The sequence below is a fragment of the Ambystoma mexicanum genome, chromosome 2p, assembly GCF_040938575.1.
Source record: "Ambystoma mexicanum isolate Mex_15411 chromosome 2p, UKY_AmexF1_1, whole genome shotgun sequence".
Classification (NCBI taxonomy): Eukaryota; Metazoa; Chordata; class Amphibia; order Caudata; family Ambystomatidae; genus Ambystoma; species Ambystoma mexicanum.
This window is the reverse complement of record NC_090923.1, coordinates 81,299,938-81,314,028: the sequence shown is the minus strand read 5'-3', so window position 1 is coordinate 81,314,028 and position 14,091 is coordinate 81,299,938. Positions and strand designations below refer to the sequence as shown.

The following is a 14,091-nucleotide window of genomic DNA, read 5'->3' as shown; positions in this document are numbered from 1 at the left end:
GAGAGACGCGGAGGTGGAGCGCTTTACATCTTTGGGGATGAAGGTTAGCCTCACCACGCTGCGCTACCTGGGTATCAATGTCACCCGAGACCTGCAAGACTTATTTGAAGCCAACTTCCCTCCGATACTGCATACAATTCAAAAAGATATTGAGAGGTGGACAAGGCTCACCATCTCATGGATGGGGCGCTTGAACACAATTAAAATGGTCATCCTACCAAAGCTGCAAATGCTCCCCATCCAAATGCCCAAGGAATTCTTTACAACTATAAAAAAAGGCCCTGCACACCTTTCTATGGCAAGGCCAAAAACCAAGAGTACCTGTTGCTCTGCTCCATTTTAAGAAAGATAACGGTGGGGTAGGCCTCCCAGATATAGAACTTTACTATAGAGCAGCCCAACTAAGAGTACTAATCCCGCACGTCAGGCAGCAAAAAGAACCCCAATGGATAAGACTAGACAACTATCACATACGACCATTCATTGTAGGGGAATGGTTATGGGTACCGGAGGCCCAATTAATGAACAGGGTTAAAAACCACCCTCTTCTCAGGACCATATGGGACATATGAAAGCCAAACAAAGGAATGAAAGGAATTAGAACTTGGCCCTCCCCCCTATCACACCTATGGTCACCGGGGATTAGGGACAATATCCCAGATCCAGGCAGCTTTGACTCTTGGTACAATGCAGGACTTGAAAGGGCGGGGCAGTTATGGAGGAATAACACATTTATTACCATACAGGAGTTGGAGGAAGCTCTAGGGCGGGGTCCACTTTCAGTGTTCCAATACTTAAAGCTCAAAGGAGTCATGACTCGGGAGGTCTGGAGGGAAGCTCTACAGAGAGATCTTACTCTGTTCGAGACTATACTGGACACCCGTTCAGGTTCCAAGGGCCTCATAAGTGCAATGTATACAGCACTAGTTGAAGTAAACACAACCCCCTCAACTACACTAAAACACAAGTGGGAAACTGATCTCGGCAGACAACTCTCCCCTAAAACATGGCTTAAGATATGCAGGAGGACATCGACAACCTCCATCTCATGTCAGTATAAAATGCACGGCATCAAACTACTATATAGATGGCATTATGACCCACTCAGACTAGATAGAATGTTCCAAGATGTAAGCCCTCTCTGTTGGCGGGGATGCGGACAGAGGGCGGACTACTGGCATATGTGGTGGGAGTGTAGTGCGGTCCAAGCATATTGGGATGAAGTTCTCAGCTGGATTAAAGAGCTCGAAGAGGAGGATAGGGAAAAGCAACCACTCATGATCTTATTTGGCCTAGAGGAGACGGATAAAACAATGATTAAACTACCCAAAATGACGCACAGCCTCCTCTTAGCAGCAAGAGCTTGTCTCACAACGTGTGGAAAAGGACAAGCCTACCAACGAAAGCGGAGTGGATCAAGGTCTCCCGTAACATTTTCTACATGGACAAACTTACAGCAGCCATCCATGGAGACCGCACCTCCATTGATTATGAGTGGTCTGAATTTCGAGCCAAATACATTACGTAAAACCAAGTGTGCAAAAGAATTTGTCTGAACCCCATTGTATCGAGCAGCATGTAATCTCAACCGTGTTGTCTGTTGTCACTCGATTTCCTGATGTCTCAGTACCCGAATGCATACAAGAACTCCCCTCGCAGACGTTTATTTAATTCTACTGTTTACTGTATCCGTCAGGGTTGGTGGGTGGGGGGGGTGGGGTGGCGGTGATCAAAACAGGGATATTTGGCATGAAAAAGAAATGTAACGCAACTTCTTCACTTTCTTAATCCTTCTCTCTCACTCCCCTTCTCTCTCCCCATCCCCTTCCTCCCCTCCATCTCCCTCTCTCTTTTCAGTTTACAAATGCCTTGTTACTCTGTTACGAATGTATCGATATCCACAATGTCCTTGTTTTAAAAAATCAAGAAAATCAATTTTGAAAAAAAAAATAATCACATAGATCTGTTGTTTCTCCCATCGATGTGCAAGACCTCAAGAGCCTGCATTATGGGCTGGCAGTCCTGCAGGGGATTAAGGGCGGAGATTTGGAGTCAGGCCATTTGGGCCTTCTCTGCAATGTGTTTTTGGAAGAACAGGCTAATTTCAATGGTACACCCTAGGTATTTTGCAAAATTCGAGAGTCTGGGATCAAATCCCTCTAGGCGTATATCAGTGACCCATTGTGGGATGAGTTGCGGTTTGGGATAGTGGGGGGACCATCAAGGACTCATTTACCCTTGGACACATTACGTTTGGGGTAGGTAGTCAACATCTATGATTGGGTGATGGCTAGGCAATCGCAGAGACGACTTGTGTCCTATGGGCTTTTTACTCTCCTAGATAACCGAGTACCGTGCAAGTATTTTGCGGATTACTATAACAGGTTGTATGAGGGGGGTACACAGAGGCCCATGTATAGGTTAAAGAAGGTCAGAGAGAAGATGATGTCATTGGGGAACCACAGGAGTCTGGGGGCATGTTTAGCAGGCAAAGTGTTTCTCTGGACAGCCTGATATCTGCCCATAGGGTAGGAGGCAAACCAATTCAGGGCTGTGCCCGAGATTCCAAACCCACATCAGGAATGTATCTGCTGGCTGGCGGTAAATGATGTGGGTTCCCCCATCCTTTCCCACACTTCTCCCTCCGTCCCTATTCCCACCTGTCTGTTATGTTATACAGTCTTGGTATAGCGCAACTACCACCCGGAGGTATCTAGGCTCTGTGGACTGGATAAAACATGCAAGGGAAAGTTGAGAAAAAAGGAACAGGGCCCATCAACCTTTGGGGGTAGAGAAATGTGTTGAGGGCCTTATAGAAGTTAAGATGATCATCAATACATCCGAGCTCCAGAGGAAGCAAATTCCAGAGTAGAGGGGCTGCAAAAGAAAAAACCTAACCCCCAATAGTTACCTTCCCTATGGGTGCGATAGAAGACGATTAGCTGAGCGCAGATCTCTGTTTGGGGTATATGGAACCATTTTCTCTTGAAGATAGAGAGATCCTTGACCGTGGATCGCCCAATGAAACAAGCCAAAGGCCTTGAACTTGACCCTGCTCTCAACAGGAAGCCAATGGCGTCTGTTCAAGACTGGTGCAACGTGGGCATACTTGGGGAGCCCGGCCTTTAAACCTACTGCTGGGTTCTGCACAATCTGAAGCCTTTTTAGATACTGCTTGGGCTCAGCCAATAGGGTGGATTTACAATAATGCAAGACCCTCATGACAGCCGATGAAACTACAGGTCCTCTTAAGTCAGGTGGCAAAAAAGGCATCACATTTTTTAAAGTTCTTAACTTAAAGTAGCTGGAGCTTCACCTAGAACTAGCCTGCAACCTGGCACACCCTTCCTCTTTCATGCTCCTGGCGCTGTTAAGCACTTCTCTTCACGTGGGCATTGAAAAGGAGCTATCATTCTCTGCCATTAACACCGCCTCCTCTGGCATTGCACTCCAATGTTTCAGTCACAGTTTTCACAGTTGTTACAACAGTACATTTCTTTAAATCTCTATTCAGGGCGACGTGTCTTTTTAGTTACAACTTCTAAACTCCTCATTGGCTGCTACTGGCCTGATCATTGGTATGTGCTTCGGGAGTTATTTATTTTAGAAGTGTAACCTCTAACCAAAACGATTGCATTAGAGTACAGATAAGGAGATGGGGTGTGAGGGGGCACCCACAGCCTATGAGTGTTGTTTTATTTACTCCCTCATAAGCCCTCCCCCCGGCATGGCCATGCTCATCCCACTGGCCATCCCATTCACTACCCGCCCACAACATATCTTTTTGGAATCTCTTTGAGCTATCTCTATCAAGCATTGACATCATACTTTGTGCGGTTTAGGGCTGCAAGTGTTATTTATAAGCAACCTTCACATCAGCCAGGTAGACATACCACTAGAGTAACACAGAGGAAACTACCAATCCTCAACATGCCCGCCAACTAAGCAGACAAACCACAGTACCAAACACACAGGATCATCATAGATGTTAAGCACAGAAACACAAAGACAAACAGGTAAGGAAAACCCACTAACCCAACTGTAAAGCCAAAACTTTCTGCATACACTTCCCACACAGTAACCCACACAACCACATCACTGCACAGCAATACCGACGTACTTCACCACACTGCAACAACAGAATAACAACACATAACAATGTTGTTACCAAGTGAGCCTTCAGCCACTAAATTTATAAGCACTGTGTGTCCCTGTATCTGTTCCTTGCACTGAAGCCCTGTTAAAAACAAGCACTGGTCAAGCCAACAGCTTTATTAATTAGCAAGGCATTTGCCAGGCATAGCTATCATATGTCACAGTAATCACACCATTTTACAGTTGTTTCCATTTCCAACCAAATATGTTTCCGATAACTACACAAAAGCCAAAACTGCTGTCTTTGCCAATGCTTGTTTTATATTGTCAGGCGGTGGAAGAGGAGTAGTAAATTACACCACTGAATAATTTTCTTTTTTCTCTTCTATGTAAACCCCATGACTCTCTCTCCCTCTTCCTTTTCCACAATGCTTTGGGCTGTGTTTTAACTCTTTCCTCATCGCCTTCATTTAATGGCCTTCCAGATAATAATCTCTGGAGTTCACCAATAACATCAGAAATTCAAAAAGCAGGTCCATTTTGTCATGTCTCTTACCGTATTTTGGACGCGGCGAGGGTGGTGTGGCTGCCTCCCAGCCAATGAGGAGGCTTGGCATGGGGTCCTTACTACACAGGTAAGGACCCCGCTCCAAGCTTCCTCAGAGTGGAAGACTGCCATCTTACATTGCCGGGAATCAGGTAAGTGTGCTCCCCGTGCTCCCTTTTCCCACACCCCAACTACATATTTAAGTCTCAGCTGACCCTCTCCACTTACCTTCTGCTGTGCTGTTCCTCGCTGGGACGCGATAAGCCACCATGGAAAGGGTAGAAGAGACTACGTATATTCCCGTCTACCCTTTCCATGGTGGCCATTTTGTTTGTTTCCATTTTTTCATTGGCCGCCATGGAAGAAGGCAATGTGCCCAAGAGCATCAAGGCAGTCACCATCACAAACCTTGTAAAAAAAAGCCAGGGCTAGACCCCGAGGACCCAGCATACCTGCTTCCTATTACTAACTGCAATTTGTTTGTTGAAAATCTTGGATAGAATAGCAACACCCCTATTACAGAAGCATCTGGAAGCTAACTTCATACTGCACAAGCAACAATCTGGCTTTCGTACCGCACATAGTACGGAAACAGCCATGCTCGATTTGCAGGCCCACATGTTCAGTGTATTGGACAAAGGCAAGACAGGGCTCCTAATGCTCTTGGATATGAGCGCGGCATTCGATCTTGTAGACCTACAATTGCTTCAACTAGTCCTGGAAAAAGTGGCAGGCTGCTCTAAGGAAGTGTCCGCATGGTTGGCATCCTTCTTAGCCAACAGAGAGGCAAAAATCCATTTGGGGGGAAGATTCTCAAAGGCAGCACCCATAAGGGACGGGGTCCCGCAAGGGGCGAGTACTGCAAGGGATCCGAGCGTTTTTCACTAACTACGCTGACGATACCCAGTTGGTAGTCGAGTTGAGCGGCGATTACCATGAGGATAGCGCCAAAATCTCCAGACTTTACACCATCATCGAAAACTGGATGAAGGGCAACTGGAAGTGCCTCAATGGCAAAAAAACGGAGATCAAGATCTTCCGCTCCCGTCAGGTACGATCTAAATTAGGGCCCGATTATGAGGCCTTCTACATCAAGGACACCCGTATTAAGGTGTCAGAGCAGGTTAAAACTCTCGGGTTGATCATTGAAGCCTCCTTGGGAGCAGAGGCCCAGGTTCACTACCTCCACAAGAACAACTCCTATTACCTCCGCCTACTCAGATCCATGCAATCGTATAGGAATAGTGCCACCATTGCTAGGGCAACCAGGTTGTCCCGCCTCGACTATGGGAACTCACTGATGCTCGGGGCTAGTAAGAACTGCCTGGATAAATGCCAGGTCATGCAAAATAATGCAGTGAGAGTAATCGTTGGAAAGAGGAAAAGTGAACATATCACCACGGACAGGAAGGCTCTGCACTGGCTGAGAATTGAAGATAGAATCCAATTTAAATCCCTGACGTTGGTGCATAGGTGCCTACATGGGGCCGCCCCAGATTATCTAAAGAAGGCGATCTCATGATACATCCACAATCGTTCTCTGAGGTCAGAGACCCAAGGCAGGATTACAGTGCCCCCTCACAGATGAGTAACTGGTATGGGCAGGGCGTTTCCCATACTTGCCTCAAAGGAGTGCAACAAGCTACCCCTTGCCCTCCGACTCGAACCAAGCCACCTGGCTTTTAGAAAAGGCCTAAAATCATACATCTTTATATAGGACTTTCCAGCTAGGATGATTAGTCAGTTCAGGTCAGGTTGTTAAAAGTCTTTTGTTGTTTCCATGTTTTATGCTATGCACCCCGATGCCTGTGGGCATTCAGCGCTTTATAGACACATAAATAAATAAATAAAATGGAAAGTGAGAAGGGACTTTGTGTAGTCCTTTCTCCTCTTTGCATGGCAGCCATTTTCTTTGTTTAATTTTATACCATTAATTTCAGTGGCCACCATGGAAAGGGAGAAGTGTAGTCCCTTCTGCCCGATCACTGTCGGGCATTTGATTTGCTTTTTTTTTTCTCAAGTTGAGAAACGCTTTCAATACCATTTCTTAGATCGAGAAAAAAATGCCTTTAGTACCCCGATACGATGTGCTGGGGTACTAATAGCAATAGAACCTTCAGATGGGGGGGCAGTACCGGTCTGATAATGCACCAGGGCTTACGTTGAAGCCTTTGCTTCACTCTGGCTTGTAACTGATGCCCCGGGACACTACCAGACGGGTAATGCCCCCCCCCCTCGAGCTCTATTGCTTAGTAGTCATCTAATCAGTGCGACAAGAAATGTCCCCATGCACGCTTAACACAAGTATCTCCAAGGTTATACATAGTTGATATCAGATAATCCTCGATTGACTCCCAATCCAGTTTCTCCCTTAATCCAGGTTGATAACATTCAAGGATCACATGTATCATAGGATTAGAACGCAGATCCATGCACAATCAGCCGAGTCATACTCTCTCTAGCCTTGCTCTTTCCTCTCAGGCCCACCCTCCAAGATTCACTTTCTAGCAAAAACAAAACATAGAAGTAGAAAGGTCTTTGTTTGAACAAAACTTAAATATCAACCACGTTATAGTCACAACTCATTTAAAAATCCGAACCAGAGGAATTTGAGAAAAGAAACAGCCCCGGCACAATCTACCTCAATCCTCACAGACACTCACCATGGACGCTATACATGACCCTGACCCAGACACTCACCATGGACGCTATACACGACCCTGACACAGACACTCACCATGGACGCTATACACGACCCTGACCCAGACACTCACCATGGACGCTATACACGACCCTGACACAGACGCTCACCATGGACGCTATACACGACCCTGACACAGACACTCACCATGGACGCTATACACGACCCTGACCCAGACACTCACCATGGACGCTATACAGGACCCTGACCCAGACGCTCACCATGGACGCTATACACGACCCTGACCCAGACACTTACCATGGACGCTATAGACGACCCTGACACAGACACTCACCATGGACGCTATACATGACCCTGACCCAGACACTCACCATGGACGCTATACACGACCCTGACCCAGACACTCACCATGGACGCTATACACAACCCTGACCCAGACACTCACCATGGACGCTATACACGACCCTGACCCAGACGCTCAACATGGACGCTATACACGACCCTGACCCAGACGCTCACCATGGACACTATACACGACCCTGACACAGACGCTCACCATGGACGCTATACACGACCCTGACACAGACACTCACCATGGACGCTATACACGACCCTGACCCAGACACTCACCATGGACGCTATACAAGACCCTGACCCAGACGCTCACCATGGACGCTATACACGCCCTGACCCAGACACTCACCATGGACGCTATACATGACCCTGACCCAGACACTCACCAGGGACGCTATACACAACCCTGACCCAGACACTCACCATGCACGCTATACACGACCCTGACCCAGCCGCTCACCATGCACGCTATACACGACCCTGACCCAGACACTCACCATGGACGCTATACATGACCCTGACCCAGCCGCTCACCATGGACGCTATACACAACCCTGACCCAGACACTCACCATGGACCCTATACACGACCCTGACCCAGACACTCAACATGGACGCTATACACGACCCTGACCCAGACGCTCGCCATGGACGCTATACATGATCCTGACCCAGACGCTCACCATGGACGCTATACACGACCCTGACCCAGATTTATGCAATGTCCCCGAGATAGGAAGTCAGAGTATCAATACTGTCCTTGTTCCCCTGAGTACTGCTAATGAAGTGCTCATTCCACACCAGAACCAGGGACTGGAATTCCTGGGAGCCATTTAGCTCCTGCCTGCAGACCAGAGGAGCCCAGTTATACACCAACAGCTTCTAGGAGCTATTTGTGACTCCCCAGACCAGCTGTTGCCATTCAAACATACGTTGCAACTCTACCGCTTTGTGTTTGGGAAAGTGCATGAAAGAGCATTAAGACACATCTAGAATACATTCAAAGCATAATCGGTCATATAGAATGTCTATACATGTGCCGGTTTCATTGATAAGTTTTGGGATATATGGGGAAACTTCCTTGATGTATATGGCTGATGTGTGCGTTAAAGTCTGTATAATTCTATCTTCTGGTGATTCCATTGCCAATGTTTTATGATATACTACATTTTTTCTTGTATAGCCCATGGATCTCGTAACCATAATAATATGTGATGTTTTTGTTGATTCGTGCTCCTGGATGCTAATATTGCTCGTGTTTTTTGTCTGTAACTTTCTGACTCTCTTTCTTCTTCTTTCCATTGACTTCACTGATTAGATTTTATTAGCTAATTTATTATTGTTATTATCCAGTTGTACGGTATACTCCATTTATGTTTCACTGTTGGATATTTGACTGGTTATTGTACTCTTTTATCTGTTTATATTGCAAAATCAAAAACTGGATTGTTGAAAATGCTGTCATGGTAAAGATGGGTAGCTGGCGGGTAGCTGGCAAGGAATTCTTCATAAGCAATGGTTGAATCACTGATCATAGTGTTCATGTGTGTAACATTGAGTCCAAATATTTAATAAGATAAGAGCCCTCTACAGCCTTGCTACTTTACTTTGATACCTTCTCTGCATGGCCAAGGACCATATCATGAACCTCTTCCATGGTAACATGCACACATCAGAATTTAAATTGCGGAAGCATGCACGTTCAGTGTGATTTAGGCACCACTGCTCCACACAGATGCAAACCTCCTATCGATCACGTGCCTATTTGCAAGTCTTCCCAGGCACACGACCCCCACCCCGGATAACTCTCTTCCATCCCTATCTGCTTGCACTGGTTCTTTTGCAACACAGTATCCAGAATCCACACTTTTCTCTCCCATCTTTCCACCTCCCACACTCTCCCTCTGGCTTAGAAGGAATTCTGAAGATGTTCCAGGAGGCCTCTGCACCATTGTCCCCTTTCGTGTAGGATCCCTGGTTTTCTGCTCCTCCTACCCTTCCACAGGGGTGGACCGGTAACCAAAAGAGGCCCTGGAAATAATGTTCAAAGTGGCCCCATATTACACATTTTCAGCAAACCCAAACATTGTCCTATGAGAAAATGTGAAAGTCACGGAAAAAAAGAGGCCCAGGGTGCAGAGGCCCACTGGGAAATCTCCAGAGTTCCCTATATGCCAGTCAACCCCTGCCCTTCCTCCTATTCACACCACCCCACCCATTACTCCACATCCTGATCTCTCTTTAACCTTCTAACTGCCCTGGGTTTTCCCCCCCAGTGCCAAGGCCTTTTTTGGTGATTTCAGTATTTCACAATGCAAAGCCTTCTAACATTTTCTCCTTCATCGAAGTACATTTTCGCTAAAGCTTCCAGTACGCTGTTACTCTCAACACATGCTATATGCCAGTTTTTAGTTATGCTTACCTACTTTTTAATCCATGTATAGGGGTATATGTGTTTTTGAATGCAGTATCTGGAACTATTTGTTCCCCAAATTCTCTTGTTGGAGAGCCCCAGAAACGCTGCTTAGAGGAGTTGGTTTTGCTTGTACGAAGTAATACAGAGCAATTTGGAAAACCTTTTCAGAGCCACTTTTAGTTCCCCTCCACATCTACTTATGGCTTCCAACTTGACCCCGCCCTGAGGTGCCTTCTAAGTCTCAAAGCTATGTGAGATGGTCACAGTCCGCACCCTGTCAAAAGACGGGGACGCCTCGCCTGGGGCGGGGGGGAGCCTATGAGGGTTTTACCAGAGCCTGTCCTACCCCCCAAGTGGGATCTGGAAGTTGGGAGGGACCCATTCTCTGTCCCTTCTACATGAATGAAATAAGTGCCACCTCTTCTTGCCCCATCTCTGCAATGCACACTGCTGGATAGTTTCTTTCTGTTTGCCCCTTAGGACTATATTTATTTATTTGTATTTATTGGGTTTTCATAATGCGTCTAAATAGCAATGGTGTTTCAAGGCGCAACAGGAAAAGGGGGGGGGCAGGGATGAAGAACAACAAAACAGTCCTACAGGCCTTGTGTCATTCCGATCGTGCAAGCGCAGAAAAAAGAAGTGCAGGGGCGGGGAGGAAGGGGGAAGTGCCGATCAGAGCGAAAGGAGGCCAGGTGGACAAGTGCCGGGGAATGCAGAGAGTGCAGGGAAATGAAGGTCCACATGCTCAGTGCTAGGACTGGGCTGGAAGGGCTGAATGGGAGTGCAGGCCCAGCCAGGCAAGTGCAGGGAGAGGGAGCCCAGTAGGGCAAGTGCAAGTTAGGGAGAGAGGGTCAAGGGAGACCGAGGTGCTCGGGTAGACTGGGCGAAGAGGGCCTGGTGCCCTTTCGAATCAGAAGGAAACCAGGCAGCCAGTCAAAATGCAGGAGAGGGGGACATTAGCAGGGGAGGGGGGCAGATCACATATCATACAGAAGGCCTGGCAGTGGAGAGAGCGAGCAACCCAAAGGCGAGAGAGTGGGTGAGGAATGGCAGACCCGCCGGCTCCCCACATATCCAACCGGCACTCCTAACCTTACCTCCAGGAGGACCGCAGAATGGTCTGCACGTCCTACTGGCAATCCAGACGCTCCACATGACATGAACTGCAAACATGATTATACCTGCAGCAGCCCAGCGGCATGGTCCACTTATCAAACCTGCAACCTGAAAATTCAGTTTAAACCTGGAACAAACTCTAGAATTGACTATACATTAAGCGAGGCCGCAATTTCCAAATGCTGACAGGCTCACATATCTTCATATGTACTAGCGCCCATTACATGTACTTCCATAATTGTAATCATTCCCCCGGGGGGGGGAGAGAAGCCAGCAGTTGGCGCGGGGAACTAGCTGAGTTAGAGAGCCACTGGAGGTGGAACAGGGTAGATAGAAAGGGGCACAGGAAACAAGAAGTTGTGGGTTGTTCGGGTGAGGTCAAGGGAGGAGAAGGAGAACCAAAATACCAATTAGAGGAAGGTCTGTGCAGAGGTGTTTGGAGAAGGTTCGATGAAAGAGTGTGCAAGGTGAGGTTTTGATTGGTGGGAGAAAGTGGTACTTGGGTGCGAGTGTGCTTGCAAGGGGAGTGAGTCAGATTATTAGAGTTGGGGAGAGCAGTAGTGTGAAGAGGAAAGAGTAGTAGTGTGGGGAGGGTAGACGTGAAGAGGGCAGAGTAGTAGTGTGGGGAGGGTAGACGTGAAGAGGGCAGAGTAGTAGTGTGGGGAGGGTAGACGTGAAGAGGGCAGAGTAGTAGTGTGGGGAGGGTAGACGTGAAGAGGGCAGAGTAGTAGTGTGGGGAGGGTGGACGTGAAGAGGGCAGAGAAGTAGTGTGGGGAGGGTAGACGTGAAGAGGGCAGAGTAGTAGTGTGGGGAGGGTAGACGTGAAGAGGGCACAGCAGTAGTGTGGGGAGGGTAGACGTGAAGAGGGCAGAGTAGTAGTGTGGGGAGGGTAGACGTGAAGAGGGCAGAGTAGTAGTGTGGGGAGGGTAGACGTGAAGAGGGCAGAGTAGTAGTGTGGGGAGGGTAGACGTGAAGAGGGCAGAGTAGTAGTGTGGGGAGGGTAGACGTGAACAGGGCAGAGTAGTAGTGTGGGGAGGGTAGACGTGAAGAGGGCAGAGTGTTAGTAGAGAGTGTAGGAGAGTTGTAGTAGAGAGAAAGAACATCGGAGGGAGAGAAGGGACGTGTGAGAGGAGGAGCAGGAGGAGAATGGGAGGAAGAAATAGAAGAGAGTAGAAGGAAGGGCGAGGAAGAATAGGACAGCAGGGCGAGGAGTAGAGGAGTACAAGGGTGTACAAGGAAATGTCTAAGTGGGACCTGAGTGTCTGGAGGGCACCTCTTCTTGTACTATCGTGTTGTGGGACCTATTTTAAGATTTACGCAGATTGTTCCTTGGTCAATAAGGCTATTAGCACATGGTGGTCATAGCAATACAGCTTAAGAGTGAGTTAGTAAATAAAATGTGGTTTTATGTTGCAGTATTTAAATAAAATGTTTGTCTTCATAAATGAAACCTTTTAATTGCAACTTGCTTGAAATGTTAAACGTTTAACACGAGTCTGCATTAGGTGTCATGTACATGCAAACGGTTTCTCTATGAGAAAGTTACATTATTTTCCAATGTTTAAGCTTTCTCTTTCATGTGTTAAATAGCAGTCAGGCAGCAAACATTGTCCTCGAAGAGAGAAAGTGTCTTGTTGAAAACAGCCTTGCCTGGAATGTACATTGTCTCCCTGTGTGCTTCTGAAAACAGAATGTTCACAATGCAGTTAATACCAGTAGTTATTGATTGCACCTGAAATATACTGATTGGCTGAGATGAGGTCAATAACAATTTCCATGTGCTAATACCATACAGCCACAATATCAGAAGTTTAGATGCTTAATTAAAAAGTCATCTGATAGAGGGACTGATGTGGCAAAATGTCCTTGGCCTTGCAATGTCAACCATGGTTCAGTTTATCCACTTTTAGTGAGGCCAGCTGCTCCTCAATTCTGATCAATTGGCAGGAGTTCTGTACCTAATGACAGAAGGGGTAAGATCTAAGTTGGGATATCTAGTTGTATCTGCAAAGAATTGCAATTCCTGGTAAGTAACCATAATATTTGGAACATAAATCCATTGCCTAAATTGTGGATGAGTGTAACCTCGATAATATTTTCTCAATTCAAAATGTGGCTTAATGAAACAGAAAATCATATCAGAATCCGGGATATGCATCATATCCCAGTATTAGGAGATATCAATTATGGATAGGACATGCAATGCGATGTGGAGGAAGTAATGTCCTGGGAAGTTCGAAGGAAATGCATTTTACTACACCTGGGTGTAGAGGTGATATAAACAAAAATAGTGTACGATAAACTCATCACATCGATATTGTGTGTGGGATTGCAAACATCTTAAAAATATAAAAGGCCAGATTTATGTTTGTCCGATGAAGTCATACGCAGTAGAGACTGCCCGACTGTACAAAATGCTCCACTAGAGGGAGCTGTTGCCTTAGGATGAATAGGGGTACACTTTGCATAGCTTCGCCTGTTGTCACTGCTGTAACACTATGTAGGCTCATGCTCCATTGTCTTGCAAACCAATTATACAAAACAGAGTGAATTGAATGAGGCCATGGTTTTGATAACCAGTCAATGCTTGTGACTAAAGAGATTTCAACATGGCTACTAAAATGAGAGACAAATAAATTAAGTCACAAATTTGAAAAATGTGTATTTGCCTTCAATGAGCTGAGTAAGGAGGATTGCAGGATATGTAGGTTTTTAAAGGCAAAGCACATTGGTTATTTTACATTTGTTCTATTCTTTTTGGCCATCCAACAGTGCTATGCTTCAGAAGTGACATGTGTGCTTGTATATGCAGTGATTGTAGCATGCTTTATGTTCTTATCTGTAACAATGTATTTGTCTTTTTGTAATGGATTTGTAACCCAAATGAAGCAGAAATATT

At 46.4% G+C, this 14,091-nt stretch overlaps 1 protein-coding gene across 3 annotated transcripts in view; it reads right to left on the bottom strand.

Moving 5' to 3' along the window:
* Positions 1–14,091, bottom strand: part of LOC138566230 (G-protein coupled receptor 22-like) — a 1,714,615-nt gene that overhangs the window by 209,242 nt on the left and 1,491,282 nt on the right. The gene's annotated exons all lie outside the window — the stretch shown is intronic.